This window comes from Microtus pennsylvanicus, chromosome 14 (assembly GCF_037038515.1).
Source record: "Microtus pennsylvanicus isolate mMicPen1 chromosome 14, mMicPen1.hap1, whole genome shotgun sequence".
NCBI classification, from domain to species: Eukaryota; Metazoa; Chordata; class Mammalia; order Rodentia; family Cricetidae; genus Microtus; species Microtus pennsylvanicus.
The window spans coordinates 57,853,118-57,871,555 of NC_134592.1; positions in this window are offsets into that span (position 1 = coordinate 57,853,118).

Genomic DNA, 18,438 nt, shown 5'->3' on the forward strand with positions numbered 1-18,438 from the left:
ACACACACACACACACACACACACACACACACACACACACAGAGCGCACTTCCGACCCAAAGTGCAAGACTGTGGTGCGCTCTCTCTCCTCCTTTCTCTCGAGAAATAACCACCATCTGGGCAGGCTCCAGCCTTCCGCGGCTGCCAGAAACCGGGATCCCAGCCCGCGGGTGTAGGAATGGGGCGCAGAGCCTCCCGATTCTACCCGTACCTCCTCTTAGACCCTATTCTCCATACTAAGCAGTGCAAGTGTGGCCAAGCGCAAGTTGGGCTCCTGGAGAACTTGATACTTATCTAGGAGAGGTGGTGTGTAAAGGCGGAGGGAGTGGGGGGGGGCGCTTTTGTACAATGGAGAGTTTGGACCGCTTACAAGAAAGGGCTCTTCCCGCTCCTGGTGAGCGGAAGAGTTGGTCCTGGGAAACTTGTGAGGAGGGGTCTGTCGCTCCAGCTAGATCCGAGTTTGCACTAGAGATCCACCTCTTCACGCCCCCTTTGACCAAGGAAACGAATAAATTAGTAGCCACAACTGAAACGAACTCTGCGAATTCCAACCACCAAGGAAACAAAAAGAGAAAACACGTGCATTTATTTCCTCGCGCCTTCCAGTTACTTCACATTGTTACATCCGCCTTTCATCGTGGGGGGTGAGGAGGGATCCATGTGGTTTGGTGCATCTTTTTAGTGAGACTTGCTGGGGTTTCACTGAGCTGGGGTGGAGTGGTGGGGGGGGTGGGAGTTGATGGTTTCTCCCACCCCTACCCAGGACCCGGGTTGCCCACTTTTTTTCCCCATCTTCTGGCTGGTAAGCAGGAGCCAAGTGGTGAGATGCAGGATGCAGGCGGGCGCAGCCCTTGAGAGAGGCTGGGCTCTGGCTCCGCTAGTGTCCCGCACTCAAACCCCTTGCCCAGCTTCGCTGCTGCAGCGGAGCGGCGATGGCTGCTGCTGCTGCCTGTGGTGGTGCTGGAGGTGGTGGTGACGATGGTGGTGATGCTGGTTGTTTCCCCTGCTGCTGGTACTCGCCTTCCTATCCCGCAACTGGGGACTAGCAATAGCCTCACCCTCCACACAAACCCAAGTAACTGTGACGGCCGTGCCGCCCTGACCCAGGGCCAATCGTGCTTCTCCCGGCCAGGCACCTGCTTAACCCTTTGAGCTTGGGACGCAGCGGGCGGCCTCTGGAGCCAGCGAGGCAGGTCCCATTGGCCTGAAGTTGCCAAGGCAGAGTGTGACATAGGCTCTCCAGCAGAGCAACCCCGCGGTCCAGGAACCCATGGTCTTGCAGCAGACCCATGCTTTCCCTCCCACCCTGGCCGTTCTGGAAACCCGAGGAGCTGGACAAAGGCGAGTCTTCGCCCAGGCCCCATTCCGCTCCTGCCAGGGCAACCCTGGGCGTCCCCAACCCAAGTGGCTTTTGGGAGGAGCCTCTGAGCCCAGCAGTCACAGGGAGAAGGAGGGGGGAGTCTTGGCTCTCGCTGGCCGAGCCCACGGCGCAGCTGCGTTTCCATTTTCCTCTCAAAGAAAATGCTTTGGACGGCAGATAATACCAGGAGATATGAAACTGCTTCGTCCCCCACATGTTGCACGTAAAAAGAATCATAATGAGCACCCGTGGCTTCTACGAGGGAACCCATGAGTTAGTTGAAAGACTGAAGCAAGGTCCTGACTTCCCGCTTCCGGATCATTTTCTAGAAGGACTAGCAACCACAGGCACTACCCAACCGCTGAAACCCTGGCTGAGGGCGCAGTGGAGTTGTGTGTGTGTGTGTGGGGGGGGTCTGTGGAAAGCTGCCTCTTAAGGACCTTCACAGTGGGCCCTCCACCCACACTCTACCCCAGGCACACACCTTCTTAGCTTGTCTTCCTCTGAAAGGATCTCAGTTACTAGTCAGTGCCTCTGAGCAGGTGCTGACAAAGCCTTCCAGCCCATTCTGTAGAGGCTGCGGGTGTTTTTAGGGCATGACTGCCTGGGTTAAAGCCAGCGGTACTCTCACCAAAGGACACCCAGTGAATGACTAAGGAATGAGGTTAAATACCGAGTTCCCCAGCTGGCAGTGGCTTTCTCTAAAAGAGCACCTGTCTGCATAGTTGGTCCACTGAGACCTTGGTGTTGCCACAGCCACCTGTAGCTAAGCAAACCCGATGAGGGAGGCTTCCAGTGAGTGGCTCAGACCTGGGGATGGGTGGGGGGCACCAATAGTGTCATGCAATGTTTTTAAATGTGTCCACCTGATGCTAAAGCAGTCCCCATGTGCCAAGAAAAACGGGGAGGGACACACCCTTCTTGGCAAATAAATATATAAATAAACAAATAGACTTGTTTTAAAACTTAGTTTTTCTTTTGCCGTCTTTCTGCACAATCAACAATGAGTTATATATTTGGGGACAGCAACTATGATTTCTTCCATTGTTTCAACACCAAGTCCATGACAAGATGTGGCTAGTGGTGTCTTGCAAGGCACTGGCTGTCTTGCAGAAGAGTCAGTCTGCGCATGTGTAACCCCAGTTTCCTTTCCTTTCTAAGGGCATTTTTTTTCTCTTTTTTATGGAAGTCCATGGGATCCAAACTATCCCAAATGAAGGGGCATGTGACATTGGTTGTCTGGTGTTTAGAACTGCTCACTCCGAGGCCTCGTCAATCAAATGCTAGAGGAGTTAAATGAGCACATTGAGCTTCAGATCGCCAAGGCTTCGATTACTCATATTTAGAACTATGACTCCTGATATCCAGAAACTGTTAGCTAACACAGAAAGGCACAAAAATACTCAGAGGCGATTTGTGCAAAAGCTTACCTTGGGATGCTTGTTAAAGTCTGTTTCTGCATTTCATCCTTACATATATTATTTGGGAAGGTGGGCTTGCCTGCACAAGAAACAAAAGCCCTTATTGGATGTGCTTATCTCCGTGTTCACGAAGGACCTTAAGCAAAATATAAGTTTATTTTCTCATTAGTGATTCAGATTTGTTACTCTGTTCTGTCAGTAAAATCTTTACATGCTGGCAGCTGTTTTGAAATATTTTGAAAGTTGTCCTGGCATCTACCCAAGCAGAAGGCCTCCAGTAAACACTAAACTACAGGCTTTCTCATTTTATCTACACACTAGCACATGTAAAGATACAGAAACGGGTTGCACAATGTCATAGCCCTAGATACACACAGGCAGTACGTGGCCACAGATCTCCATCTTCATTTCTGTTGTTAGTGCACAACTGAGCCTTTTGCTACTGTGTTAAAAATATCCGCTCCCTGGACATTTGTTTCCATTTACCTGAGTGGTTTGACTTTGGGCTTTTCCTGTTTGCCATTGGAAGCCGCCAGTGACAGGCAAGAGAGTGAAGCCTGCACAGCTTGAGTGCATCTAAGTTTTTGCTGAATTTTGGCCAGACATTTAGAAGAAAAATAAACTAGGAAGCAGGGATCTGTGTGCAATAAGCAAAACCAGGAAATAGGTAGGATAAAATTCTATGTACTGTGAACAAGTGAAAGAAATGATTGGCTTTGAAATGGGTAGTTTGCTGAGATGATGAACCTGTCATAGGAGATTCTATTCTGTAAAGAAGGCGGATGATAATGTATAACAATCTGGTAGGATTCATTGTAGAGACAGCCATGAACTGATACTGTGACCCTGCCACACCATGTAAGGAAGATTTTACATTGTGTAGAGGGGTTAAATATTTGATTCAATTTTCTATCTTTGCTCCTCTATCCAAATTTAATTCAGGCTCTTATTGCTAAATTTTCCATGCTATTAATGTGTTCTCTAGTCCATTGAAAAGCAAAACAATAATGTCAGAGGAAGAAAAAATAATATAACCTAGCAAAGTGGTAATTCTTGATTTTCTGGGAAGACAACTAAAGAATTAAGAGACTATATTTAATAAATCACTGTTTATAATACACAGATGTCTCTATATAATATATATTAAGATTTCTGAGGATTCTTCATCTTAATACTAAGTCACACATTGAAATAGCTTCAGCTATTAAATTAAATTCTCAGAGAACCTTGCAAATATATAACTATAGGTATATATTATTTAGAAGAGAAGGAAATATCTTTAACTTTTTACAAGACTCAATAACAGGCAGTCAACAAGGCAGTACTTAGAAAAAATAGTGCAAGTGAGGAAGTAATTTAGAAATCTCTACATTTTGCTAAATATTGGGGCAGCAATTATTGAGATGCATTTTCAGGCAGATAGAAAGAAGTGAAGTTACTCTTAAACCCAGAATAACAGAGTTCACTCGGTATGTTACAAATTCTGGAATTTGTCCAGAAACAACAAGATACTATTTAAATGCTTGCACATGCCAGGGGATTTGATTTTGGAGTTTGGAATCATGCTAACTCTCAGGGAAGTGACTTCAAGTCTACCTGTGGTTAGAAAGAGGCCTCAGTCACTGCTTCTGTTTTCTTGCTGTTGGTCCAGCTCAAACCTCATGGGGCTTCTAGGGGAGAAGCTGGTGCCCAAGCCACATATCCCAGCCCATGCTTGTTCCCATGGAGAATACAAACCTTGCTAACTGCAACTTTTGTTTTTCTGGTTACTCCAGGTGAACATACTCATGTAGCCAATGGCCTCGTCTTCACAGATTCTTCTTATTGACTACGAAAGTATTCATTTAAGGTCAGATTGATTGAAAAAGGTAGTTAATTGCTTTGAATTTCTTTTTCAAAATGGAATCTGCCGTGCTAGAGGAGTTTGACATGAATTTTTCATCCTGTGAAGAATAGGGTATTATAGAAACCTAATCACACAGCAAATAAAACAAATGGTTTTATTAAGCTCCATGCTGAGTCAACCATTCTGTTTTTATTAAAATATAAAAACCTGTTATGTCCCTTCACCTACAGAGATGGCTCTCAGACACTAGAGTGCGTCAGAATTAGAAGGACTTATTAAAACACAAATGTCTGGGTGTCACTTGTGTTTGATCCTATTCTGTAACTCCAGTCCAGGATGGGGACTGTAACCTGCATCTCTAACAAGGTGCTTGATAGCAATGACATGTTTGGACTTAGTGCCTTCCCTGAGAACCACCCAGGATGCTTCTCTTTAAGACAGCAGATCTTGACTTCGCTCCACTCTGGCTGAGTGGTGAACGACATGTGCTCTAAACTCTCGGCCCTCAGCAGCTCGAGTAGCAGAAGTACATACATTAATAAAGCAACCGAGGAAAGCATTGGTGTAAGTGTGGTACTGGGGGAAGGGGTTGGGATTAAAGCAGACGAGACAATGACAAAGCTTGGACAGAGTGACTTAAATCTATTCCAAGTCTCCATCCCTTTATCTGTGGAAGCAGTCGTACTGTTTTCAAAGGGCTGTCATCACACAGTACCCAGTGCTGGATCCATGTTAATTACTCAGGAGAGGTGGTCACTCCCAGGAAAGCAATTGCAGGGCTGTCTGTCTTTCAAGATCTCTGCCATAGAGATGGAGAATGTCTTGCTGATTACCCAGACAAGTTATGAAATATTCACACATTATATTTATGAGTGTTGACACTTCTAAACAATTATTTATCCTAAACTCTAGAAGATGCTTAAAGTCAAAGTCGAGGAAGATACCAGATAAAAGCACTTCAAGTGTTTCTTAAAGTCAGGAGCCCTCTTCCAGAACCTTGAAGTTCTGTTTTTATTCAAAAGACAGACAGTTTCAGGCGTTGGCCATATGTAGGAATTCCACAGGCACAGAATAAATAAGTTCGCAAATTAGAAATACACTGTAGGGAACAGATACTCTACTGGCTACTCCTGAAAACAAGGCTATGTGAGTTTACTTCAAATCTGATAAATTAATTCATAAGAGTAAAGATAACAGCTGTCATTAAGACCTTGGTCAGGACTCTGTTTCCCTGATCCTTGCCATCTCTGCTGCAACAATCCAAAGGAGCCAAACAAGATGCAATGGTAGGCAGGGCTTATTACAACACAGGGCACAAGAGCCAGAGAGGATAGTGGCCAGAGAGAGACCATTGTCCTGATTCCAGTCCAGTCACGGCTTCTAAAATCTCTAGTAGGAGCGTCTGTTCCTGAGAGGTTCTGCTCTATCCAGGTGGTGAAGAAGCCTATTTGGAGTCTCCTGACACTGACCACTGTGCAGTAATCTCTGGTCTTCACATGGAAGCCTCTGGACACACAACAATTCCTGGGTGTTCAGACCTGCTGGGGCAGGTTTATCTAATTGTCATTTCATGGCCTCCTGGGTAGACCAGGAAGTCCACATTTCCTTCCAGAGCTGGAAATACACTTCAGTCTCCATTCTGACCACCATGGCCACTAATTTCTAACCCTGACAGCCATCAGAGCTTGCCCCAGTACTCAGACACTTGTATCTCTAAGTTCCCTTCCTCTCTCAAGGACCAACCTAATCATCTGGATTGTTTTCATCATAGTTATCAACATTTTGCTGTATTCAAAGCTAAAATATATGCACAAGAATCTTCTATTTCATCTAAAATACCAATGGTGACCAGCGATGTAACAAATAGCATTTTAAAGAGAAATCAATTTTACATGAAACAAGAAACAGAGGTGATATTTTCAATGTTTTAGGTTAATGTCTGGCTTTTAGATGCTTCTGTCCCTTCAATATTCCTTCAAGTATAAAATGCTGTTGGGGTTGCCGGTAGAGAAATTCTAGGTCACTCAGTAATATAATTAGGTAGAAATGTGAAATTTTATACACCTGTCAGATAAGTATTCATTCCTTTCAACTACTACACCAAAATACAAAATTTCTTTTTTTTTTAAAGAATAACTTGTTTATTTTATGTGTATGTGTAGGGTCTGCACACGCGTGTGCCAGTTGGGTAACTAGTACTTTAAGAAGCCAGAAGACGCTGTTGGGTCAACTGAAAGTTATCTTATAGGCAGTTGTCAGCTGTCCCATGGATGCCAGGAACCAAAGCTGGGTCCTCTGCAAGAGCAACAAGTGCTCTCAACTGCTGAGTCATCTTTCCAGCCCTAACAGAGCAATTTCTTAAAAAGTTAGTTACGACCTGAAATCTTGAATCATATTAAGAAACTTTTATATTATGGTCATTAAAATTCATGTACATTTATATAATAATTTTGTACATTTATATAATAATTATTTTAAAAACTTCAACTGTTGGGTTATGCAGCCTTCTAAATATTGACATACTTTGTTGCTCAATGTAAAAATATAATAAAGTCACATTTAAAATATCTTCACCAGTTTTAATCACACACTGAGAAACTGCCCTTCTCACACTGATGGAAGTTTCCTAAAATTCTAATTTTCACTGAAAGCTTAAATGTTGTTATAGACAAATAAATATGGTCAGTGCTTTTCTCTGAATGTAAGAGACACGTTTCCTTCATTTTAAAGAAAAATTGCCAAAGTTAAAAAGTAAACGCTAAATATCCATGGTTTCTTTAGCATAGTGAGTGGTATTCCTTTTTACTGTAGAGAGGGAACCATGGAAAGATCTGAAGTCCAGTTGACGCAGTTACCCTGATTCCTGCTAATCCCCTGGCACGTTCATTCACCACTGCATTGATATAATGTGTGCAATTATCCACAAGCAAAAATGGTAAGTACCTTTATATTACAAAAGTTGTTTTCCTCAGCCCATACTTCAAGAACTGCAGCCTTAAACAGTTATTGCTATAATAATTAAATAAGATGTTTAAAATTCTTCTTTGCCATTTCCCAAAGAGCTATTATCAATCACAGTTATATTTTGTTTTAGTATCGAATCATGAATACACTGTTTTCACTGTTATCCTTAGGATTTCCATTTTAGGGAAAGCTCAGGGATGAGTGCTTTGCTTAAGGTTTGCAGGGCCCCAGGCTTGATCTCAGCACCTGAAAAGAAAGAAAGAAGATGGAGGGGCGAGGAAAGGGAAGCAGAAAGCCCTTTGTTCTTTTCTATCATGTGAGTGGAGGATGCAGTTTTGAACAAGCAATTGCAGTACTGACTGTTGACAACCTGGTGAGAGGAGCTGATTTTTCCTCTGTTCTATAGGGAAAGGGTGGACAGAGTCAAATGGCCCTCCAGAAGGATTGGCTGATGAAACACATAGGAGCTAGATTAAATTCCATGTCAGAAAGAGGTTGGCTATCAGCTGGAGGGCTGTCCCCGAGAAGCTGAGCCTTTCTGATTTAAGGTATATTTTATCTGAGTAGAAGAGCACTTTTTAAGAAGGCAGATTTGCAGACACTTTGAACTGGCATGTGTTAGAGTTTATCATCTCTATAGACAACGTGTTTAACCGTGTTGTTTTTACACCATGAGCAAAACACCACGGTGCACTTCTCAATGGGTTGTTCAATCTTCCAAACATGGCCTTCATAGGAATACACAAATTAACCTCCTTATGGCTTATCACGCAGGACTTCAGAGCCTTGTAGAGCCTGTTCCAAATGAAAGACAAACTGAATTGTCGAGTAAGCTACCTTCAGTTTCTCTAAAGGCAGTGAGGAAACTCTATGATGTTAATACTTAGAAGAATTTGATTTAAGTACCCTGGACAGCTGCTCAAGCCACAGAGCAAGTAGGAGGGGAGTAAGTGGCTCTTCTAGGGGTAGGGCTCTGTGAATGACTGGCTGGGAATTAAAGGGCATCCCAAAGAGGGGGCAAGCCATGGACACTTGCTCACTTGATGTAGGTAGTGCAATCCTGCCCAAGCACTCTACCTCCGCTGGATCTTATATACTCGGTGAAAGCTACAGAAGAACAAACTCCCTAAGACACTTTTTTATCTAGCAACAGATGTTCAGTTTTCTTGGAGGAATCAAGAAAAAAATGTGTATCATAGAAATGTTATCCATGCATATTGTCACAGTGCTAAGACACCACTATAACTCTGTTCTAATTCTTACTTCGTCTGAGAGTGATCTCTTCTAAAAATGATTTAGGTGGCTATCACCAATGATCATTATGTGCTCAGTGAGGATTCTTGGAGTATAATCATTTTTAAGGGAAGGCATCTAAACCAACTGTTCAAGTTTTAAAGTTTTCCAGTCTTACTTGGTTTGATTTGAAAGAATGATGCAAACTATTTTCTCTTGTAAATTTCCTCACAGTTACAGGTCCTGGCATATTATTATTTTTTCCTCAATTTGAAGTTTTTCAAAGAAGATACATCATTCAGCTCCAAAGGAAACTGAAAGTGTGAACCCGGCAGATGGGTTTCGAGTGTGTAATATCAATTGATGTAACCCAAACTCAGAAAGAGGAAAACCTCATGTTCTCCCTTATATGCTCGCACTAGCCAATGGTGCCTATGTACAATAGTGTTTGCGTACATATGTACCCAGGCTTGGACCTGGGTGAAGTCCACATATAGAGATAGGGACGAAGGGGGTGAGGGAAGATTGGGTGAGGAGGAGGCAGAGTTCAGGCTGAAGAAAGCCACTGCCACGAAAGATGATGTAATAAGCGTCTCTGTTTTAACTTCATCATACCTTTCTTGTCCCCCCCCCCTTTTTTGTAATGGATCTGGGAACTCAACTTCCTGTTTATTAACATGGCAAGAACTATTTTGCATTACAAAAGAATCCACCATAATTTATTCCACTGAGGCAGGGTGCTTTGGATTTTCAGTGACCATCAGTGAGATAGGAATTACACACATTAGTCACAGAGTACATCTGACCCACTTATAAAAAGTGATTTTTTTAAAAAACCTGTTTTGGGGAGGGGTTCTGAGATGTGGCATGTTTCTCTTTTGCTGCTAAAAGAAAAAAGATAAGATACCAGATCATTCTATAACAGTGTTTTCTAATATTCAAATTATATTGCTATAATACAATAAAATATGGTTTTAAATTGTTAATATTTTTAAATTAACAAAAGGAGTGTTAAATAATATAAGAGATTTACAGTGTTTCAAATCATCTTAGCTTTGTATAATGGAAGCATAAGTTAAAACAGTTGTTCATATGAAATAGAAGTTTCTTTCTTTCTTATGTTAAGCATACAGAGCAGGTTACTTTGTACCAAAGAACCTGTCCCCTCCTATCCTATCTATCCTATCATATCTTACCCTATCACAGGTACTGTACGTCCTCTGTCTAGACAGCAAAAATGGCAGCTACCACACCCCACATGGAAAGAGCAGGGCAGAGGAACTGTGAAGTGGCATGTTCCTCAGAGACCTTTAGGCAAGATGTAGACACATGATCACAATTGGTTCTAAGACATGCTGGGATATAAATCCAGAATGCCAGTATTGTAGAAGAACGTGGACCATTGGATTTAAAAATTCTTTAGACATCAACACAGACTCACTTAATCTGAAGCTAAGATATTGGAAATATTCCATCTGCAAGTTAACCAGGAGACAGGAATAGCATTTATTTAACATTTGGTAATTGCCAAATCAAAAGCCTTCTCCTGAAAAGCAGATAAAGATAGACTGATGATTGCCCATGAAGCCAAGGGAAAGAGACACAGGAGTAGCCCTGCTAAAGGAAAGAGAATACATTGCTAAGAATTCTGGCATAAGAATTTTTGCATTGTAAAATATTTTCATCTGATGAATGTCATGGAACTTAAACCCAGGTGAAGATATAAAATGTGCTTGTGCAACAGTGTGGCTTCCCACCACTGTTTTTATTGCATATCCAGACCTTGAAGGAAGGGTCCTGAGGATCAGGATTACTCCATTACCACAGCCTTGCTGGTACAGGAAGGTTGAAGACAACCAAACTCTGAATGCAAATCTTGAAGTCTTTGGTGGAATCGCTACAGCTCCTTCTGCATGGAGATCAGACACATTTATACCGAATGCCTGGCCCCAGTCTTTAAGCTTCAACATGATCTGTTTCTAAAATCTAAACTACAAGTTTACTTTTGAAATACATTTAATTTCCCCCTCTCGTGTGTGTGTGTGTGTGTGTGTGTGTGTGTGTGTGTGTGTGTGTGTGTTTGTGCTCAAATGACACAGAACATATGTGGAACCAAAGAACAACTTGCAAGAGTCAGTTCTTGCCTTCTGCCATGGGGTGTTTTGGGAATTGAACTCACGTCTTTAAACTAGGATACAAAAACCTTTCTTCATTTAATTATCTGATGTGCATTCACATCCCCCCCTTTAATCACACAATCAGCTTCTTTATCAAGTACTTTCTGGTATTATACCACTGTTCTTACCATTTGAAAGTTAGCAAAGATCATCGTCACAACCCAGATATCTTCTAAAGAGTTTAGACAAGTCCATATACCACGGTGTATATTAGGGATCAGTAGACAGATAACTTAGGTCTAAGCACCCAGGTTAATACCAGTCGAGAGAGTGGGAGAAATTACCTAACTCTTGAAGGTTTCCTTCGCCCGACTCACTGATGTGTGAATTTCTCTTATCCAATATACTCTGAATGCCTCCTACATGCCAAGCGTTCATCTAAACATCAAGCAATGTGAGCCATGAAGCCCTTGCTTATATGGTGCTCCTGATGTAGGCACGAAGCGATATTGATGAGTAAATAATCATAAATACTCATAAGTTCAGGAAAAGCAGCCCCATAGAGTTGTTATTAGGAGGAAATGACACAGAAACATGACGTGTTCAGTATAGTACCCAACATGCAACGTATTCTCTTATTAATACTCCTTGAATTTGTCAAAAGGGTCAATGAAAGATCTGAGTAGTCAGACATGGTAGAATACACCTGTAATCCAAGCTACTTGGGGAAGCTAAGGCAAGAGTATCTCTTTAGCCCAGGATTTTGAAGCTAGCATGGGCAACACATGTGATCTTGGAAGAAGAAGGAGAAGGAGCAGGAGGAGGAGGAGGAGAAGGACAGAAAAAGGAAGAGGAAGAAGATGAAAGAAAGAATTTAAGTTTATAATAGTCATCTAAATAGCATACACAGTATTGAAAGTATTGTTTTTCTGCTCTATTTTTTATTTTGTAAAATATTTAAATTCTCAATCAATTTTTGCACATATAATGGTATAATCCTACATTCAATACAATTTGTATCTTTTCTTCTATTTCTCTGACTTTGCAGCTATGGGAAAAACTTGTTTTTTAGTGCTCACAAATAATTAAAGGTATTAAAATGTAAAGAACTGGAAGTGAAAATTTCATATTTTGTAATCATCTGCCATTGTTTAGTTGCTTTTGGTCATTCTCTATATAAACTCTTTCTTTAGACACCTCTCCTTTCAGCCTTACAAAGTACATTTTATTAGCCCTACTTTCATAGGTTTAAAAGAACTTCATGAATTGTTATAAACTCAGTTAATAATGAGAGAATTAAAGGTTTTTCCCTTAGCCTTTATCATTCAGTTTGTTTTTACTTTATCGGCAATTGGTTGCAGATAAAAACATAATGGAATGGAATGTTACTGACCAGATTCAAGATAAATGTCAGTCTCAATATCTTACTAATGGATCTTTATTACACCAGACTATTTAACTTTCCCTATTAAGTTTGTTTAGTTAAATATGACTTAAATATGAAACGATCACAACACCCGAATTGAATTACAAATACCTACGGGCATTCTAGTTCTTTCTGTCTTCCCAATGGGAAATAGCAATGGCGTGGACCTGCCATTTTTGGCATACCCAGATGAGCCGCAACATTCTCACCTGAGTACTTACTAGCAAGGCAAATTGCCAGTCAACACGTGTCAAAAGACAGAGAATGGGGTTGACTTAAATGCCCTGTAGGCATTTAGAGTGTACTTAAGTGTGAGACCCACAGTATGGGTAGCTATTGGTAGCCACTAACTAAAGCGTTACAGACCATCGCTGTACTACTTTCTCTGAAGCAAGATTTCTATGGAGCCTGGCGGTTTTGGCACACACCTTTAATCCCAGCACTAAGGAGGGAGAGGCAAGAGGATCTCTGTGAGTTCAGGGCCAGCCTGCTCCACAAGAGCTACTTCCATGGCAGGTTCCAAAGCTACAGACAATACCCTGTCCAGAAAAAAAAATAAAAATAAAAAATAAATACTCTATGGAGGCAACAAAAATGTATGGCATTGGCTTCCTGTTCAAAAGAAAAAGAGAAAATATAATTTAAGAACATGAGCTATTCTTTTTAAAAACTACAAATTCCAAGGAATTTCTATAAATATTACCAGATCGGGAACTGCACTGACTCTAAAACTGGAGCAAGTATTTCAAAGGCAGCCAACACCCAATTTCTTCCCCCAGTTCTACTTCCAAAGGGGCAGGGAATGTACTGCAATCACCCAAGATCCTCCGAGAGTGCAGGAGAACCAACTCAGGGCAAATAGAGAGCCAAGCTGGCAGCTTCAGAGGCTGGGCTTCCCACCTTCCTACCCGGAGGGCTTGCAAGGAAGGGTCCTGATGCATATGGAGATGTCCAGGGAGTGGGATTGGTTTGTTAAACTGTCACTGAGATTAGACCTTCCAGAAGCTTCTGTCCGAACATCAAGCCAATTTCTTCCTAAACTCTTTCTCAGTTTAAATGGGAAAAAGATCAGACTCTTGAGTGCTCCGGGGAAAAAAATATAAAACTGTCTGGTAGGCAAGCTTTCTCTTTTAAAAGAAAAATTCTCTTAGCCTTCTGAACTTGAATATAGCTTTAATAAAAGCGACAGGAAAAGACTAAATCGACTGGGGTAGGGGCAAGAGAGGAGAATAAAAAAAAGAAACCAAATCTCTCTTCAATCAGTGTTCACTGAATATCAGTGGAAGAAAATGCCTTCAAAGTTTTGTGCAAAGATACCATTGGGACAGAGGAAAGACTAACAAATACTTCCAAAAACCGTGTAGGCTCTTTAACGTCAGACTAACCTGGAAACACTGCCTAAGGATGCTCCTCAGACTGGAGCAGCCACTTCTCCACTAGGACACATGCAAAAGATGCCAAAGAAGACTTTCTCCTTCCCCGTAGACTCTATGGAAAGGGCTGATGTCGGAGGACTTTCTAAGTAATCTATTGACGGGAAAGCTCTGGCTGGTGCTGTGGTTTTGAGAAACAAGGCAGGCCAACGATTCTGGGATTACTGATCTACTTGGCCAGGGCACTTGCTTGGTAAACGATTTGCAAGAATATGTGTTAAGGAAAGTCCAACCTGTTCTTGGGGCAAGTGGACCACAAAGGCTTTGGGCCCCAAGTCAGAATGTTATCGTTATTTAGTCTAACACTATATCTGGGAATTGAGTGCTCATTAGAAGGTAGGAAGGTGGGAATTTCTCTGGGGGCGGGGGGAGAGGTGGGGATGTCCAGAAAAGAGAGAAAAGAAGCAGTCCCTGGGAAGGACAGCCTTCAGGCCAAGAGATCTGAGACCGGTGAAAGGCAAGTAGGCAGGAAGCAGACGTGGGAATCAGATGCACACATTGCATGTGTGTGAGAGGGTTTCCATGCGGTGCAAAAGTGGTCACCCAGGTCCCGTCATTCCCCGCCCTGCTGGAAGGCCTGTAAGGAGGAATGTAGCTCTGAGAAGGAGCTGGTTCCGGGACACTGTCAACTGTACACGCTCCACAGAGCTGAACAAGAAGGACAAGTTCTTTTCTGAAGACCCATGTTGTGTAAGTCCTTGGCGGCCACAGGCCACCCTAAACCACGAGCCCCACTGCCGCATGCAGCTTCGGGAGCAGCCATCCAGGATTTCAGGACTCCCCTCGCATAACACACAGTTCTAGCAAGGGATATATATCACTCCCCACTCTCTTCAATCCTTTCCTCCTCTTGTCTTCTCCATAGGGACCGGGTGGTTTGTGGGATTCTGTCTGTTGGTTTTGAGACGAGATCTCACGACATAAAACAGGCTGTAACACCCTCAAGTTCTGTGGCCTCTGCCTTCTGAGCGCTGGTGTGAAATGTGCCCCACTTCATCCAGCAAGATTTGGTTTTGCATTTATGCAGGCATGGAGGCCAGAAGAGGGTTCTGGGGTCTCAAAGAGCTGGAGTCACGTGCGGTTGTAAGCTGTTGAATGTGGATCTTGAGGAAACAAATGTTCTCTCAAAGAGCAGAAAGAGCCTTTGCCTGCTGAGCCCCTCTCTTCATGCCTTTCTGGCTCTTTCTCTCTACTGTAGAAAGCTTAGACACTTTTTCAAAATCACAGGCGCCTGCATTGAGATTCAACCAGGCCTTGACATAAACTCTGTTCTTCCTTTATGCCCAATGACCTCACAGAATAAAATCACAGGTTTTTCCCCAGAGGCCCCAGGCAGTAAGGTTTTTTACACATGCAAAGTGGACCTGGCCCCTGATGTTAGGACTTAAGCAGTATCCCTACCTGCAGAAAATCTTATCTTTACAGTTTAAAGAAACTTACCCAGTACAATGCTCAAAGCCCAGATCTCTTAGGATTACCACAGAGATTAAAGGGTCCACGAGACCTAATTGCCAATGTATATAAATGTTTATATCACGTGGATACAGGTTTTTACTGCTCCTCTTTCTTGATTAGAATAGGAAGAATATATTTGTTATACAAAGAGGCTGCATATTATGTACTGAGGTCCTTGCCCAGGGATCCCCTGAGTGCATAATCTCCCCCTTACTGTACGTTGGTTCCCTTTCCCAAAATCTAAAAGTCCAACTCTAGCTGTACTTTGAAAGCTTCTCCCAGTCAGTGCTGAGCCCAGCAAAAATACGGGTTACGTAGCATATCAACTTGACAGCCAGATGTGGAGGGCAGAGGATCCTGCTACCATGCTGGGTAGAGCCCCTGCAGGGGTGTTCCCCCATGGGGCAAGTTTTAGCTCTCAGAAGAGACAGGCAACCAGCATCATCAGACACACTCCATGTGTCCAGCTTCCTGGTTTCCCAGCTACATTTGTGCCCACTGGGAATTCCATCATCCCTGAAGCTCAGCCAACGCACATTTCTTGGAGTAGTTTCCAGGCTTTTTCTCCTTTCCCACTGAGAAGGTAAATATTACTTTCTATGTTGCTGAAGAGGCCCATCAGGTTTGCCACTTAGCTCACTGTTTGTCACATCCTCTTAGCTTTCCGTGGCCCTTTAGCCGGTTTTGAGTCCATCTATTACCAGCAAGCCCAATCTGTGGTCCTCATAGGCATTGATGCCCACCCATCTCCGACATCAGATCCTGAATCATAGCACCCAGCTATCCCCTTCTTTCTTAAAAGTTTGCCAATGGAGCCACCACCTTGGGCTAGCAATTCTGTGTACTCTGCCAGCTATGGTGCTGGACGAGCTTCCCAAAAACTGAAGTCATTGTTATGTCTGTGTATAGCCCAGGATACAGACGCTAAGACACAGCTGGAGTGTGCATTGTATTCTGGGAGGGGAAAAACCTGAAGAAGATGAAGTGAAAGGAAGCAAGCTAGAAAAAATAGAAACGTTTTCAGACTGAGAAGCAGATGTGGAAGTATGAAAGAGGTAGGAGGAAGGACCTTAGGAGACCGTGACTACCACGGGGACCCAATGGAATCTTGGCCAACCCTATGGGAAGCTCACGATAAGAACTGACTTCAAGGAGTCCAACATGGGTGGAAACAGCCAAGCCCCACCTGGCCTGGGAAGGGCTCTTGGGAGAGGGTGGCCTTGGCCTAAGTGTGGTGGTAGGTTTCAAACTCACCGCAGCTGGAACTTGACCATTGGAGTGTCACACCTCTCTGGCCGCTGTTCCTCATTATTTCCGGAACAAGTATTTCATCTTATTTCAGAGGATGGTGATGGGTTTTCCGTGAGAAGGAAAGGTCAACGAGACCTGGCTCTTGCTCTTCAAGAAGGTGGCATAGGGGAAAACATGTACAACAAAAAGAAGGGCCCCAAGATATACATGGATTTTTCTTTGGGTCACCAGCTCACAAAAATGACACAGAGGTTTATTATTAATTATGAAAGCTCGGACTATAACTTAAGTTTGTCCCCCTAGCTCTTACAACTTAAATTAACCCATTTCTATCCATCTATATGCTGCCGTGTGAGTTGTGGCTTTTACTTCTCCTCCTGCATGTTTTGCTCTCTCTGCATCCTGCCAGCGATTCCTCCTTCCTTCTTCCCTGAGGCCTCTCTGCCTCCAGAAGACCCACCTAACCTCTTCCTGGACAGCTATTGACCATGTGGCTATTTATTAACCCAATCACAGTGACACATCTTCACGCAGTGTAAAGGGAGAATATTCCCCAATGCCCAATGGCTGGGCTCCTAGAGACCTCTGCTGCTTTGGTCAGATTAGCATCTATCTCTCTGGTTGGCAATAACTCAGCCTTTCTTGTGCTTAGGTGGCAATGCCCGCCTTCGCCGTGCTCACTCACTCCTGCTCACTGAAGAAAATGCGACTCAGACCCGACACTTGGGCTTTGATTGGAAACACGTGCCCTTTCTCCTCACTGTTTTTGCTGGTACACAGAGGCTCCAAGTTCCCAGAGATCATCCCACAGAGGAAGGCCCCCTGAAAACAAAGTCGAGTCACCAGCAAGTGAGAACAACGGAAGCTAGATTTTGATATCATGTTTTAGAGTTGCAGGATCCCTCCAGAGTTCAGACTCTAAGTCTATGAATTTACTTTTGGGAGCCAACAAAATGCTTTTAGGCTTCAGACTGTTAGAACTTAGTGTAGGTGGAGTTTTTTTGGGGGGTGTGTGTGTTGAGGGGAGGCATGTGTGCATCATCCCTAGATGTCATTGTCAGCATTGTCACCCACCACCTTCCGAAAAGAGCCCCTTACTGGTCTAGAGCTCACCAACTGGGCTAAGTTGGCTAGCCGATCAGCTCTAAGGAGTCGGCTGAGTCTGCTTCCCCAGCATTGGCGTACAGACCACCACTGTGCCCAGGATCTTTGGTGCATTCTGGTGATCGTATTTAGGTCTGCATGCTTGCAAAGCAAGCAGTTTGCTGACTGGATACACCCTAGCCCTTGAGGGGAAGATGCTTAACCTAAAACTGGTAGAGGAGGAGCAATCCTGGAGCAGTGGCGTGGTAGAGAGAATCTTCTCAGGATGAACCCAGAGACAAGTCTCAATATTGGGAACAGAAAGGCCTTTATATTGCCTCTGGGCAAATCCCGTCCTTTTGAAAGAGAGTCAGTTTGCAAAATGACTGTCTAAACATAGGCTGAACAAGAATGAGGCTGATGAACATGCTGTGATGGGGAAAAGCCCATGAGGCCTCAGTCTTACACAACAAGAATTATAGGTGACTAAGGAATGCTGGGAGAGAGAGAGGTGATTCTCACCAGACAAGAGCACATCAATTGATGGTTCGGTGCCAGATTGAAAGCCCTGAAAATATATATTAAAGTAACATTATATGGACTCAAGTTATACCCAGGAGTGTATTTACATATATGAGCACTCATATGCATATAAACAAGAAAAGAAAGGACTGTAAATTTGAAGGAGAGTGGAAAGGGGTATATGGGAAAATTTGGAAGAAGGAAAGGTAAGAGAGAAATGTAATTGATACAAAAAGGGAAAAAGAGTCAGGGAAGATTGAGTGACTGATCTAAGATCACATGGCCACCTAAACGCAAATCCCATTTTGCTAAGTCTGCAGCTTAGGC